Source organism: Syzygium oleosum, unplaced genomic scaffold (genome assembly GCF_021117445.2).
Source record: "Syzygium oleosum isolate NSW1041296 unplaced genomic scaffold, Sole_v2.1 Sole_v2.03, whole genome shotgun sequence".
Classification (NCBI taxonomy): domain Eukaryota; kingdom Viridiplantae; phylum Streptophyta; class Magnoliopsida; order Myrtales; family Myrtaceae; genus Syzygium; species Syzygium oleosum.
The window spans coordinates 17,302,986-17,314,622 of NW_026607487.1; positions in this window are offsets into that span (position 1 = coordinate 17,302,986).

Here is an 11,637-nt window from a genome sequence, read left to right on the forward strand (position 1 = left end):
TGCACCTATTCACCATAAGTGATTATAAGTCTTACATGACCATTCAAGTTATAATTTCAAAATCCTCTCTTATTGCATCCACTATCATCACATAACGCATCCAGACTTTCAAGACAAATCCTCTGATTCCTTCCCAACCACCGCGTACATCTTTCCTTGTGCCTGTGGATAATCTGGTTATTACGCGAGGTAGCTCTCGCTTAATGTCCTACTTGCGGTTGTTGTTGCCGTATTAACGATCTAGCTTATCCGTTCTGGTAGTTTCTCACTTGGTGACCATGTTGGCCACATCCAAAATACACTCCAGGTCCACCTGGGCAGGGGCCATTCCCGTGCCTCTTTCCACAAGACCGACATGCGGTATTGGAGTAGTAACTCGGCTTCCCAAAGTCCTTTCTTACTAGAGGGACAAATCTCCGATTCTCTGTCATAGACTTCATTCCAAAGTTCCTATTGTCCCTAGCCGGCGCGTACCGCGATCCATATACGGTAACCCTCTCATTCATATCCCTTTCAACCGTTTAAGCCTTGTCATACACTACTCATTACAATCCCTTAAGTTCATTAACATCAATCGATCGCGGAGGTTCGGTTTCATCCATCCCGAACCTCCTTGTCCTATCCACACGATCATTAACTATCCTTGGTGCGTACTTAAACAACCTTACCAACTCTACCTCGTACTGATCGACTGACATTCAATGTTAGTGAAGCCGAAAAAACTCTGTCATTTTCTGTCCTCACGCGCTCTCTGAAAGTACCTCCCATTGAAGGCCTCGATAACGACACCCCAGCTTGGAAATATGCCCTATGAAATATCCCACTTCGGGGGCCCTCTTACCAATCATTTACATTTCCTTGAAGTTGATATATAGCCAGGGTCACTTTCTCCTCACTAGTGCACCCGAATACCTCCGAAGCAATGTAGCCTCAGGGTCACCTTTACCATCGAACTTCAGAGGTTTCAATTTCAAATATTTTCCAACCAGCTGACGCATCTATCTGATTGCATTAACTTGCCCTTGACCTTGATTCCCAATATTTCCATTAACGGCGACAATAATGGCCTCAGCATCAGTGGCATTAGTAGCAACAATAGCATTTCGCTCCTCAGTTTGCCTTCCCATTAAAATTCCAACTCCCTCGAGTGCCCTCAAAATCTCATCCCATTTGGAATCCTCTGCAACTCTAGCTTACGGACCTACACGACCTCGACCTCGACCTCGACCTCAACTGCTCAAACTCACAAGGTCACACCACTCACTTACCTGCTATAATTTCCCCTCGGGAATTAAAGACCTAGGCCAACTATACCAGTCTAAGCCCTAGGCAGTGAATCACAACAACAATTCACTAAGCAGGCAACCAATTACAAACAGCAACCAATTACAAACAACACCAAATCACAACCAATAAAGTTCGTGCACTTACCTCAAGTCCTGACGCACCTTCACCTCACATAATATTGAATAGAAACCACTCAGCAATCGCAATCATTCAATCTGGGGTACGCATGGCACACAAGACTCCTTAACTGACTACCCCAAAGTCATCGCTCCTTATCACTCCAGTTTCGACCATCTTGGTTCGAGCTAACCTTGCTCTGATACCAAATCAACAGGGATGTCACGCCCCGGACCCCAACGGGCTCGCGATACCCCTTCAACGGTCGTATTGATCGCAACGTCCCAGGACGCGTCGCTGACCCAAACGAAACACCCAACGATAAAGGCAAGCGGAAGCGAATTTAAAACAACCCAGACAATAAAATATGACAAAGGGATAGCACAAAACAATAATTCCAAATACACAACATCAAAAGGGAATAGTGGTGGGTTATCCTACTTCGCTATACAAAAGAGGGGCACACAAAATATGGGGTAACTTGACCCGTCCTCCATCCTCGAGATACCCTGGTGGCGTCTCCAATCAATCACGGTCGCAAATCTGAAAATGGTTATATAATAATCGTGAGAACGAGTCTCAATAAGCAACCCCCTATACCCCACATAGGCCAATGCGTACCCAGACAAGTTGTAACATGCAATCTAACCGATAACTTATATATAATTCACATCAATGGACTTACCTCGCCATCCAATCACATGCCCACACTGTACATTAGTCAAATCACATTAGTGCATCCAGCAGCGCTCATATTCAGATCACACAAGGAAATTTTCCATGCATCATACAATAACACTCGCGCGTGTCTCGATTATAAGGTAAAACCACTTGGGCACGTCCCATACCATGCCTAGCAGTATTTACCTCATAATCAAACACTATGCAACATGCGTGGTCCAGCCAACTTTCTCACGACCTCCCAGGTCCTTTCACACTGCCCGCGCCACTGCGCCTCAGGCCCATTCTCACGACCCGCGCTACTGCGCCTCAGGTCAGCCCTCAGATCAAGTCGGGTTCCGTCCCTCACTGGACATTTTACACTTTTCCACGACCCGCACTACTGCGCCTCAAGTCAGCCCTCAGATCAAGCCGGGCTCCGTCCCTCAATGGACATTTCACACTTTCCCAAAACCCGCGCTACTGCGCCTCAGGTCAGCCCTCAGATCAAGCCGGGCTTCGTCCCGCGTAACCACGCCTCAGGACATTTTTCCCTTTCCAATGACCCGCGTAACCTACGCCTCAGGTCTAACTCACCTTTCACAGCTCGCGTAAACACGCCTCAGGCTCAGCCCTCCGATCGATCCGGGCTTTTCTCATGCACATGCACCACAATACAAAATTCACCATGCTCTTAGTCATATAAATCAATTTCAATCACCACCCTTTTACCAATGTCAATCTAGCACGCCACATCAGTCAACTCAATTCATGCTCCCCACATCGGCCCACCGACCCGACATTCAAGTCAACACATTCAATTGATTCCAATTCACCCACAAGCGCCACGACAATTCAGTCATGCTATTTACCTCAGTCAATCACTAAATTAGCCACACAATTATCACCACAATAATTCATAAATTGGGCACACTCAATCTAATTAGCCCACGCCTAAATTAATTCTTAACCCGATACTAATCACATCCTAAACAAGTCTAAAAATACCTAAAGTACTAGGTAGGGTTTAGGAAGTCACTTACCTAAGTTTGGCCCGGGAAAAGTCGGCTCGGGCCCAAAATGGCCCGGGTGAACAGTACCGGACTGGGCGCGGGCGCGGGTCAATGTGCGCGGTGGCCGGCCAACGCGGGCACAATGGCCGATCGGGCGTGCACAGGCGCGCCGCGCGATGGCCGTGCGGCGGGCGTGCCTGTGGGGCGCACGGCGAAAACGGACGGCGACAGCTTCCTGGTCGGACGGGCACGGCGCCTGACGCAGCTCGGGCCACGGGCCCGGCCGGCCCCGGCTTTGGCTACGGCTGGAAGGCCTGACCGGAGCTGGCTACGGCCCGGGCCGGGCCGGGGCCGGGCCGGGCAGGCTGGTCTGGGGGGCGGCGACTGCGGCGGCGCAAGGGATTACGGCGACCGGCGGTGGCGGCGACTACGGCGACGGCGGCGGCGGCGGCGCGACTGCGGGGCGACGGCGACGGCCGTAGCGGTGGTGGCGAGCGGCGACGACGAGCCGCACGGGAGGGTGCATGAGGTCGGTCGGGGGTGGGGGCGAGAGGGAGAGAGAGAGAGAGAGGCTGGGGCGAGATGAGGGGGTGGCGGACCGCGGCGGCGACGCGGCGGTACAGCGGGCTGACGGCGGCAATGGTAGGCATGGATTACACGGCACGCGGCGGCGACGAGCCTGGAGGGAGAGATGGAGGTCGGCTACGGGCGGTGAGGGCGAGGAGAGAGAAGCCGGGGCCGAGAAGGGGCGGCGGCGGCGAGCCGGCCTGACGAGCCGGGCAACCGGGCGAGCTAGCCGTGGCGAGCGCCGACGATCGGGGAGACTAGCGACGCGGCGGCGACTCGCCAGCGGGAACGGCGGCGAGCCGAGCTCACGCGCTCGGGAGGAGGAGAAGGCGTAGTCGGGCGGAAGCGGGGCTACCGGCGACACGGCTGCGCGACGACGGCGCAGGGAGGACGGCGACATCGGCGGCTGGTGGGGCGGCGTCGGACGGAGGCGGAACGGCGGTCGAACGGCGGTCGGCAAGCAGGGCACGGTGGAACAGAACCAGTCGGGGGGAAAAGAAGCCAACGAAGAAGAAGAGGAGAAGAGAGAGAGAGAGAGAGAGAGAGAGAGAGAGAAAGGAAAAGAAAAGAAAAAGAAAGAGGAGAGAGAGAGTTGCATGGGGAAGGGGGGAGGGAGACGTGCGCGCAAGGGGGGGGGGAGACGCGGCGCGCAGAGGAGAAAGGAGAGAGGAGAGAGAGAGACTCAAAGTCAAACCTCTCACTCGAGTGCGATCCAACGGATACGGTTCAAACCCGAAAACGATCTAACGGTCCCCAATAATCCTAATTAATAATATAGGAAAATGGCCAAAATAAAATATGCCAAAACACACCACGAGGGAGGTCTACCAGTCCAAATCCGCACTCTGTCAAAAATCCACTTTTCACATACTCCGGGTAATACCGACGCTGGCCGCAATAATATCGACACCGTCCAATGAAATTCGTCCCAGAACTCCGAGAAATTCGACACCAAAGTTTGGGCTCTAAATAACGGCCAAATTCGATCGAGTGCGATTCTAGCGAAATCTCTATTTTAAAAACGAGAACCCGAGAGTGATCAGTTCCCGGGCAAGATTCCATTATAAGCGCACTGACGGATTACACGTTTTATAAATCCCAAAAATGGGCTGAAATTCGGGATGTCATAATGCCCCCGGCCTCCACGAGCACGTTTTCTTCGACCACCTCGATTCTGTTTAGCCATTGATTCAAGTAACCTATGCTCTGATATCAATTGATGCTGAAGCGCGATAGAAAGATTGACTAAACAAGAAAATTCGACAGAAGAACAATTCGTCCTCCAAGTATGATTATCAAATCAAAATATCCAAAGTCTGCTCAAACGAAACCCTAAAACAAGCTTATATATCCCCAAACCTAACCCTACTAAGATTAATAAACATAAAAACGCAAAATTACGAAACTGCCCTTTACTAAATTAACCCATAAAAAATACTAAAATAATAAAAAAACCCATCTAAACGACCCCGAATCGCGAAAATCCATCGTTAGTCACAACCAACGGTAATGTGTATTGATCAGCACGCCGTTTCGCTTCAGCCGACCAAATTTGAGCTCAATCCGAGATCGTTCACTTCGAGCCCGTCGGTTCGTCTAGTTGCATAACGGGTCCGCCGGTCCACTAGGTGCATCGACAAAGTTAAGATGCTAGTTGCTGTGTTCGAGCTGAATACCAGTCACGTAGTCAATTCCAAAAAGAATCGGTTTAATTTAATGTAACACCCGCACTTGTAAACGACCAAAAGTCCCAACTACATCAGATGTTTCATGCACTCCCGAGTACGTGCGTTATATATGGAATTTAACTATTCCTGCTCTGTCCATAAGCATGTTTTGGCTTGTGCGACTCTTCCGTGTATGAACCACGATTATCCACTTGGCTCTGTGCCCAAATGCCCATGTCGATCAGCACACAGGGAGCAGCCAAAACAAAATGACCAGCACAAGAAATACATAACAGTCCAAGGGCAGACTGAAACAGTAGGCAAAACGCATGGAGCTTTTGGCTATGAAATTTTATCGCAAAGATAGACCCAGGAATTCAATCCTACATAATCTGCTAGAAAGCCAACGTCTAAGCACACTGGGTTCGCTTACGACTCACCTGGGTATGAGTCACTTTTCGCTTCACGACAAGGTGTCTACGTCCTGCAAAAGGCTTGGCAGGTCATAAGAAGAGCCAGCATGAGGACGAAGCCGAAGACATTGCCCAAGAAATGAATTTTAAGTACTGCACTTAGATTTTGGTAGTGAGCCGTATAGATTCAAAGTTGTATAGTTAGCTGTATCTGTAATATTTGCCTCTTCTTTTGACCAGGTCAAAAGACTTAGGCTGAAGGAAAAAAAAAAAAGAAAAGAAAAGAAAAGAAAAGTCAAAAAGTGAAGATAAAAGGAAGAAGCAACGGCTGGTCGGGAAAACAGAAGAGAAAAACAGAGGAGAAGAAAAGGAAAAAGGAGAGGAGAAAGGGAAGAAGAGAAAGGGAGGGTTTGTGCGCGCGGGTCCTCGCCGAGCCATTCCGACTAAGTAACGCAACGACTAGTAAGTACTCGCAACCCTCGTTAGTCCTATCGGAATAATTTTTCGATTAGGGCTCGGAAATAAGAGTTATGTGGATTTGAGCTGCGTAGTCCAATTTTTGGGTTGTCAAGTCTTAAATATCCATGAAAATGAAAGATTATGGTGTTGTGGGGCTGTGCGTTTTGACGGATATCGATTCGGAGTTACGGTTTGTCCGGAATCAAATTTTGAAGTTGAGAGCATAATCTGAAATTTCGTGAACAGTACTTTCCAGGGCTTTGATTGTTGTTTTTGGGCTGTTGTTTGGGTTGGCTGTGTTGGGACATCCATAGTATGCTGGATGGGTTTCGTTTTGACTATAAGAGCGCGCAAAACGGAGTCCGGTGGAGGAAGTTATGGCGCGTGGAAATTTGGCGCGCGAGTTGTTCGTTGTGGTTGGCATTAGATTTTTTCCATTGAGCAAGCCATCGTAGGCTCGTGGGTGTCGGATTATTGGCTAGTTAGCCTTAGCTTATTCGAGTCGCGCGTTAGGGGTAAGTATTACTCGGTTTTGATTCGTTTTTCCGTATGTTTGATAGGATTTTGGAACCGTCGGCTCAAGTATCACATATGGGTTAGTTGTGGATTACCAGGTGAGGGACATTATATCTTCTATGAATTTACAAATTCATATTTTGATAATGAGATATAATTTTTAATACAGTGGAGCATGTTTTCTGCATAAATTGGATCGATCATTTACTACCTTTTGTCGATTGTGAAATGAGTTGAAAAGTCTGATGACGTTATTGAAATGAAGCTTTTGTGAATGCTTATATTAAAGGTTTTGTGAAGAGGATTAGCCGCGGGCTATTCTTGTTGTGAAATGTTTTGTGAAATGGATTTATTGGTGTTGATTATGGATTTCTAGATTGAGTTATAAGTTCTTCTGCTCGTATTACTATGTTGAGAACCCGTTGAGGGGAGTATGCATCTTGTCGGGATATCCTTCCGGGCCGAACCGCCGGCTTATAATAAGTGGTAGACCTTGCCAAGAGGGTTAAACTTGGTCGCCTTTGTCACGGCGTTAAACTTGACCATAGTTTGATTACGAGCATGAGATTGGTTGATGGATTGACCATCAACGTGTTATGTGATGAGACTAGTCAATGGATAGACCATTGATGATTGGCTATTGTTGTTAAGTGAGTTTTTATTGAGAAATCTGATACGAATGACTTTTATTGAAAAGTTATTATACCTTTGAGATATTTTTGGTTATATTGTACATTGAGTTTGAGTTATGAGCTGTGATATTTTTATGCTATTGCACAAGTAATTGTTCGACCCACTTAGAAGAAATATGTTACTCATCGAGCCGTGGTAGCTCACCCCTTATCTTACATACCTTTCGGGTTCTTCGCGGCCGCAAGTAGGGCGTGAGCGGGCGTTAGTCGGAGGATTTCTTTTTGATTGTGGGATTTTGGGTACGTTGTACATATTGACGTTGAGCTATTGGAATAGTTTTTTTGTTGGATTTGTATATATCCTTTTGATGGTTTTAGAAAGCTCTGATGTTTTCGAGTCTTGTTTAAGTTTAGGCTGCGTCCTTTGGGTGAAAGGACGGCCGTGTTACGATCCCGTTTTGGTTGTATTCGGGGTGTGACATTTGTTGGTATCAGAGCAATAGGTTATGATTTTTGGGTGGGACGTTGTGAGATTATGTGATAGACTTTAATGCGTTAGTTTTAGATACTAAGGTGTATTCTTGATTCTGGATTTAGGTAATCATGAGTTCCGACTCGGAGCCGCTCATCTCTTTTCGTAAGAATAAGGGAAAGAGAGCCATCACCTTTGACTCGAGAGATGTGCCTCGAGGTCCGAGAGTAAGGTCTCCGACAAGAAGGCGAGATGACGTAGGAGCAGACTCGCAAGAAATAAGAGGCGAAAGTCAACAGCCAAGGGCCCAAGACGTTGTAGTTGAAGCTGGTGAACCTGGGAGTGGCAGAGGCTACACCTTTGCCCAGTTTAGAAAGTCAAAGCCGCCCACTTATGACGGGAAAACTGATCCTCTTGTAGCTGAGCGATGGATTAGGAAGATAGAGGGAATATTCAGAGTTGAAGAAGTTTCGAATGATAAGAAGGTGGACTTTGCCACCCAATATTTGGAAGGTGAAGCTGAGTATTGGTGGGAAGGAAAGAGGTCCACTCTTGGAGATGAAGATGCTACTATTTCTTGGAAGTACTTCAAGGAAGCGTTCAATGCCCAGTTCTTTCCAAAATCCTTCCAAGCAAAGATGAAGGGCGATTTTTTCGCATATATCGCAAGGTGATTCTTCTGTTTTAGACTATGCGGGTCGCTTCAATCAGATGAGCAGGTTTGCGGGGCATTTTATGGCAAATGAGAAGGAGAAAGCTGAACATTTTTTTAGAGGACTTCGACCTGAGATTCGTTTTACACTCGCATCTCTTTTACTCACCACTTATGAGGATGTCCTGGAGCGAGCAATTAAGATTGAACAAGAGATCATGGAGAGTGGCACCCAGGGTATTCCTCAGCCCAAGAGGCCGAAGTTCACTAATTTCCAAGAGATTCGTATTCGTGACAACAACAAGCAAAGAAGCACTAGTAGGTTTGAAAGGGGGAAGAGTCAAACTGTTCAGGGTGCTTGCGTTACTTGTGGGAAATATCATAGTGGCCAATGCTATTGGAAGCGGGGAACTTGTTTTCTATGTGGGAAGATAGGACACATGCGGCAGAATTGTCCAATGCAGAGAGATACTCCAGCAGGTAGTAGATTATGCTTCGTTTGTGGACAGCCTGGTCATATAGCTCGCTTTTGTTCCATGAGGAAGGACGTTCCCTCAGTTGGTAGGCCCCAAGAGAATCAGCCAAGACAGAGGGCGACAGGGAAGGTTTATGCGATGACGGAAGAGGATGCGGCAGCATCTAACACAGTAGTTGCCGGTAATATCTCAATTACCTCACAATATGCTTATGCATTGTTTGACCCTGGTGCTACGCATTCTTTCATTTCAACTGAATTCGCAAAGAAACTTGATATGCTACCTGATCCTCTTGAATATGAATTGCGTATTGAGACTCCTACGGGTGACTTCGTTATGGTGGACCGTGTATTTAAGCAATGTATGCTTTTGGTCGATAATGTTCAAATGCCTGGAGATTTGATGTTGTTGAATATTCGAGATTTTGATGTTATTTTAGGGATGGATTGGCTATCAACATATCATGCTACTGTTGATTGTCATTCAAAGAAAGTTACCTTTCGACTCCCAAATGAGCCCGAATTTTCTTTTTCGGGAAGTTGTAAGGGTACTTTTCCAAGATTAATATCGGCAGTGCAAGCGAGGAAGCTTCTAAGGAAAGGTGGTTATGGATATCTAGCTTGCGTAAAAGACACCAGTAAAGAAGTTGTGAAACTGGAAAATGTTCCAGTTGTTAGAGAATTTCCTGATGTGTTTCCTGAGGATTTGCCCGGCTTGCCACCCGATAGAGAGATTGAGTTCTCTATTGATCTGATGCCTGGTACAGGACCTATCTCGAAGGCACCATATCGGATGGCACCATCTGAATTGAAAGAATTGAAAACACAGCTACAGGAATTATTGGATAAGGGCTTTATTAGGCCCAGCGTCTCGCCTTGGGGAGCTCCAGTCCTATTTGTGAAAAAGAAGGACAGTAGCATGCGGCTTTGTATAGATTACCGTGAACTCAACAAGGTAACGATCAAGAATAAATATCCTTTGCCACGGATTGATGATTTGTTTGATCAACTTCAGGGAGCTCGGGTATTTTCTAAGATCGACCTTCGGTCTGGATATCATCAATTGAAAATTAAAGCAGATGATGTATCTAAAACTGCTTTCAGAACGAGGTATGGGCATTACGAATTTCTTGTCATGCCTTTTGGATTGACAAATGCGCCTGCTGCTTTTATGGATTTGATGAACAGGATATTCAAACATTACCTCGACAAATTCATTGTGGTGTTCATTGATGATATCCTGGTGTACTCGAGGAGTTTGGAGGAGCACGAACAACACTTGAAGCTTGTCTTGCAGACCTTGCGTGAGCAGAAATTGTTTGCTAAATTCAGTAAGTGCGCTTTCTGGCTTGATCATATTGAGTTCTTGGGTCATGTTATCTCGAAGAATGGCATCGCAGTTGACCCAAAGAAAGTTGAAGCGGTTGTTCAGTGGAATCGCCCTACCAATGTAACAGAAGTGAAAAGTTTTCTTGGACTAGCTGGCTATTACAGGAGATTTGTGGAGGGATTCTCCAAAATAGCTGGTCCACTTACTCGCCTAACTCAAAAGGGAGTTAAGTTTGTATGGTCTGATCAGTGTGAGCGCAGTTTTCAAGAATTGAAAAGGCGGTTAGTGACGGCTCCCATATTAACCTTACCTTCAGGAACCAGTGGCTTCACAATTTATTGTGACGCATCTAAAGAAGGTTTAGGGTGCGTTCTTATGCAGGACGATAAAGTGGTGGCCTATGCTTCTAGACAGTTGAAGACACATGAAAGGAACTACCCCACTCATGATCTTGAATTGGCAGCAGTTGTATTTGCTTTGAAAATATGGCGACACTTCTTGTATGGTGAGAAATGTGAGGTCTTTACTGATCACAAGAGTTTGAAGTACATCTTTACTCAGAAAGAATTGAACATGAGGCAGAGGAGATGGTTAGAACTCTTGAAGGATTATGACTTATCCATCAATTATCACCCAGGTAAGGCAAATGTAGTAGCGGATGCCTTAAGTCGTAAATTTTCTGGAAACATGGCAATGTTGCTCACTTCTCAGCAACCTATCCTTGAGGATATGAGGAAGCTAGATTTGGAGGTGTTTGTGCATCAATTAGGTGCTCAGATAGCTAATCTTCGAGTACAACCGACATTGATCGACAAAATTAAGGCTAAACAGAATGATGATTCTCAGTTGGGAAAGATCAAAGAAGGCGTGGAAACTGGGAGACAGTCGGATTTTAGTATTCATGTAGATGGGTCATTGAGGTTTCGTGGTCGGCTATGTATTCCTGATGATCCTGAGTTGAAAAAGGAAATATTGCAGGAAGCTCACAGCACTAAATACTCGATTCATCCAGGAAGTACTAAGATGTATAGAGATTTGAGAGGACATTTCTGGTGGGTCAACATGAAGAAAGACATTGTAAAGTTTGTCGATCAATGCCTGGTTTGTCAGCAAGTAAAGATTGAACATCAGAAACCAGGTGGACAACTACATCCACTTGAGATACCTAAGTGGAAATGGGAGCATATTACCATGGACTTCATCGTCGGTTTACCGAGAACGCCAAGCGGTAAGAATGCTATATGGGTGATTGTCGACCGGTTGACTAAATCGGCACACTTTTTATCGTATCGATTTGGCCTTTCACTTGAAGACATGGCTAAGCGATACGTCAATGAGATAGTGAGACTTCATGGGGTTCCAGTGAGCATAGTTTCT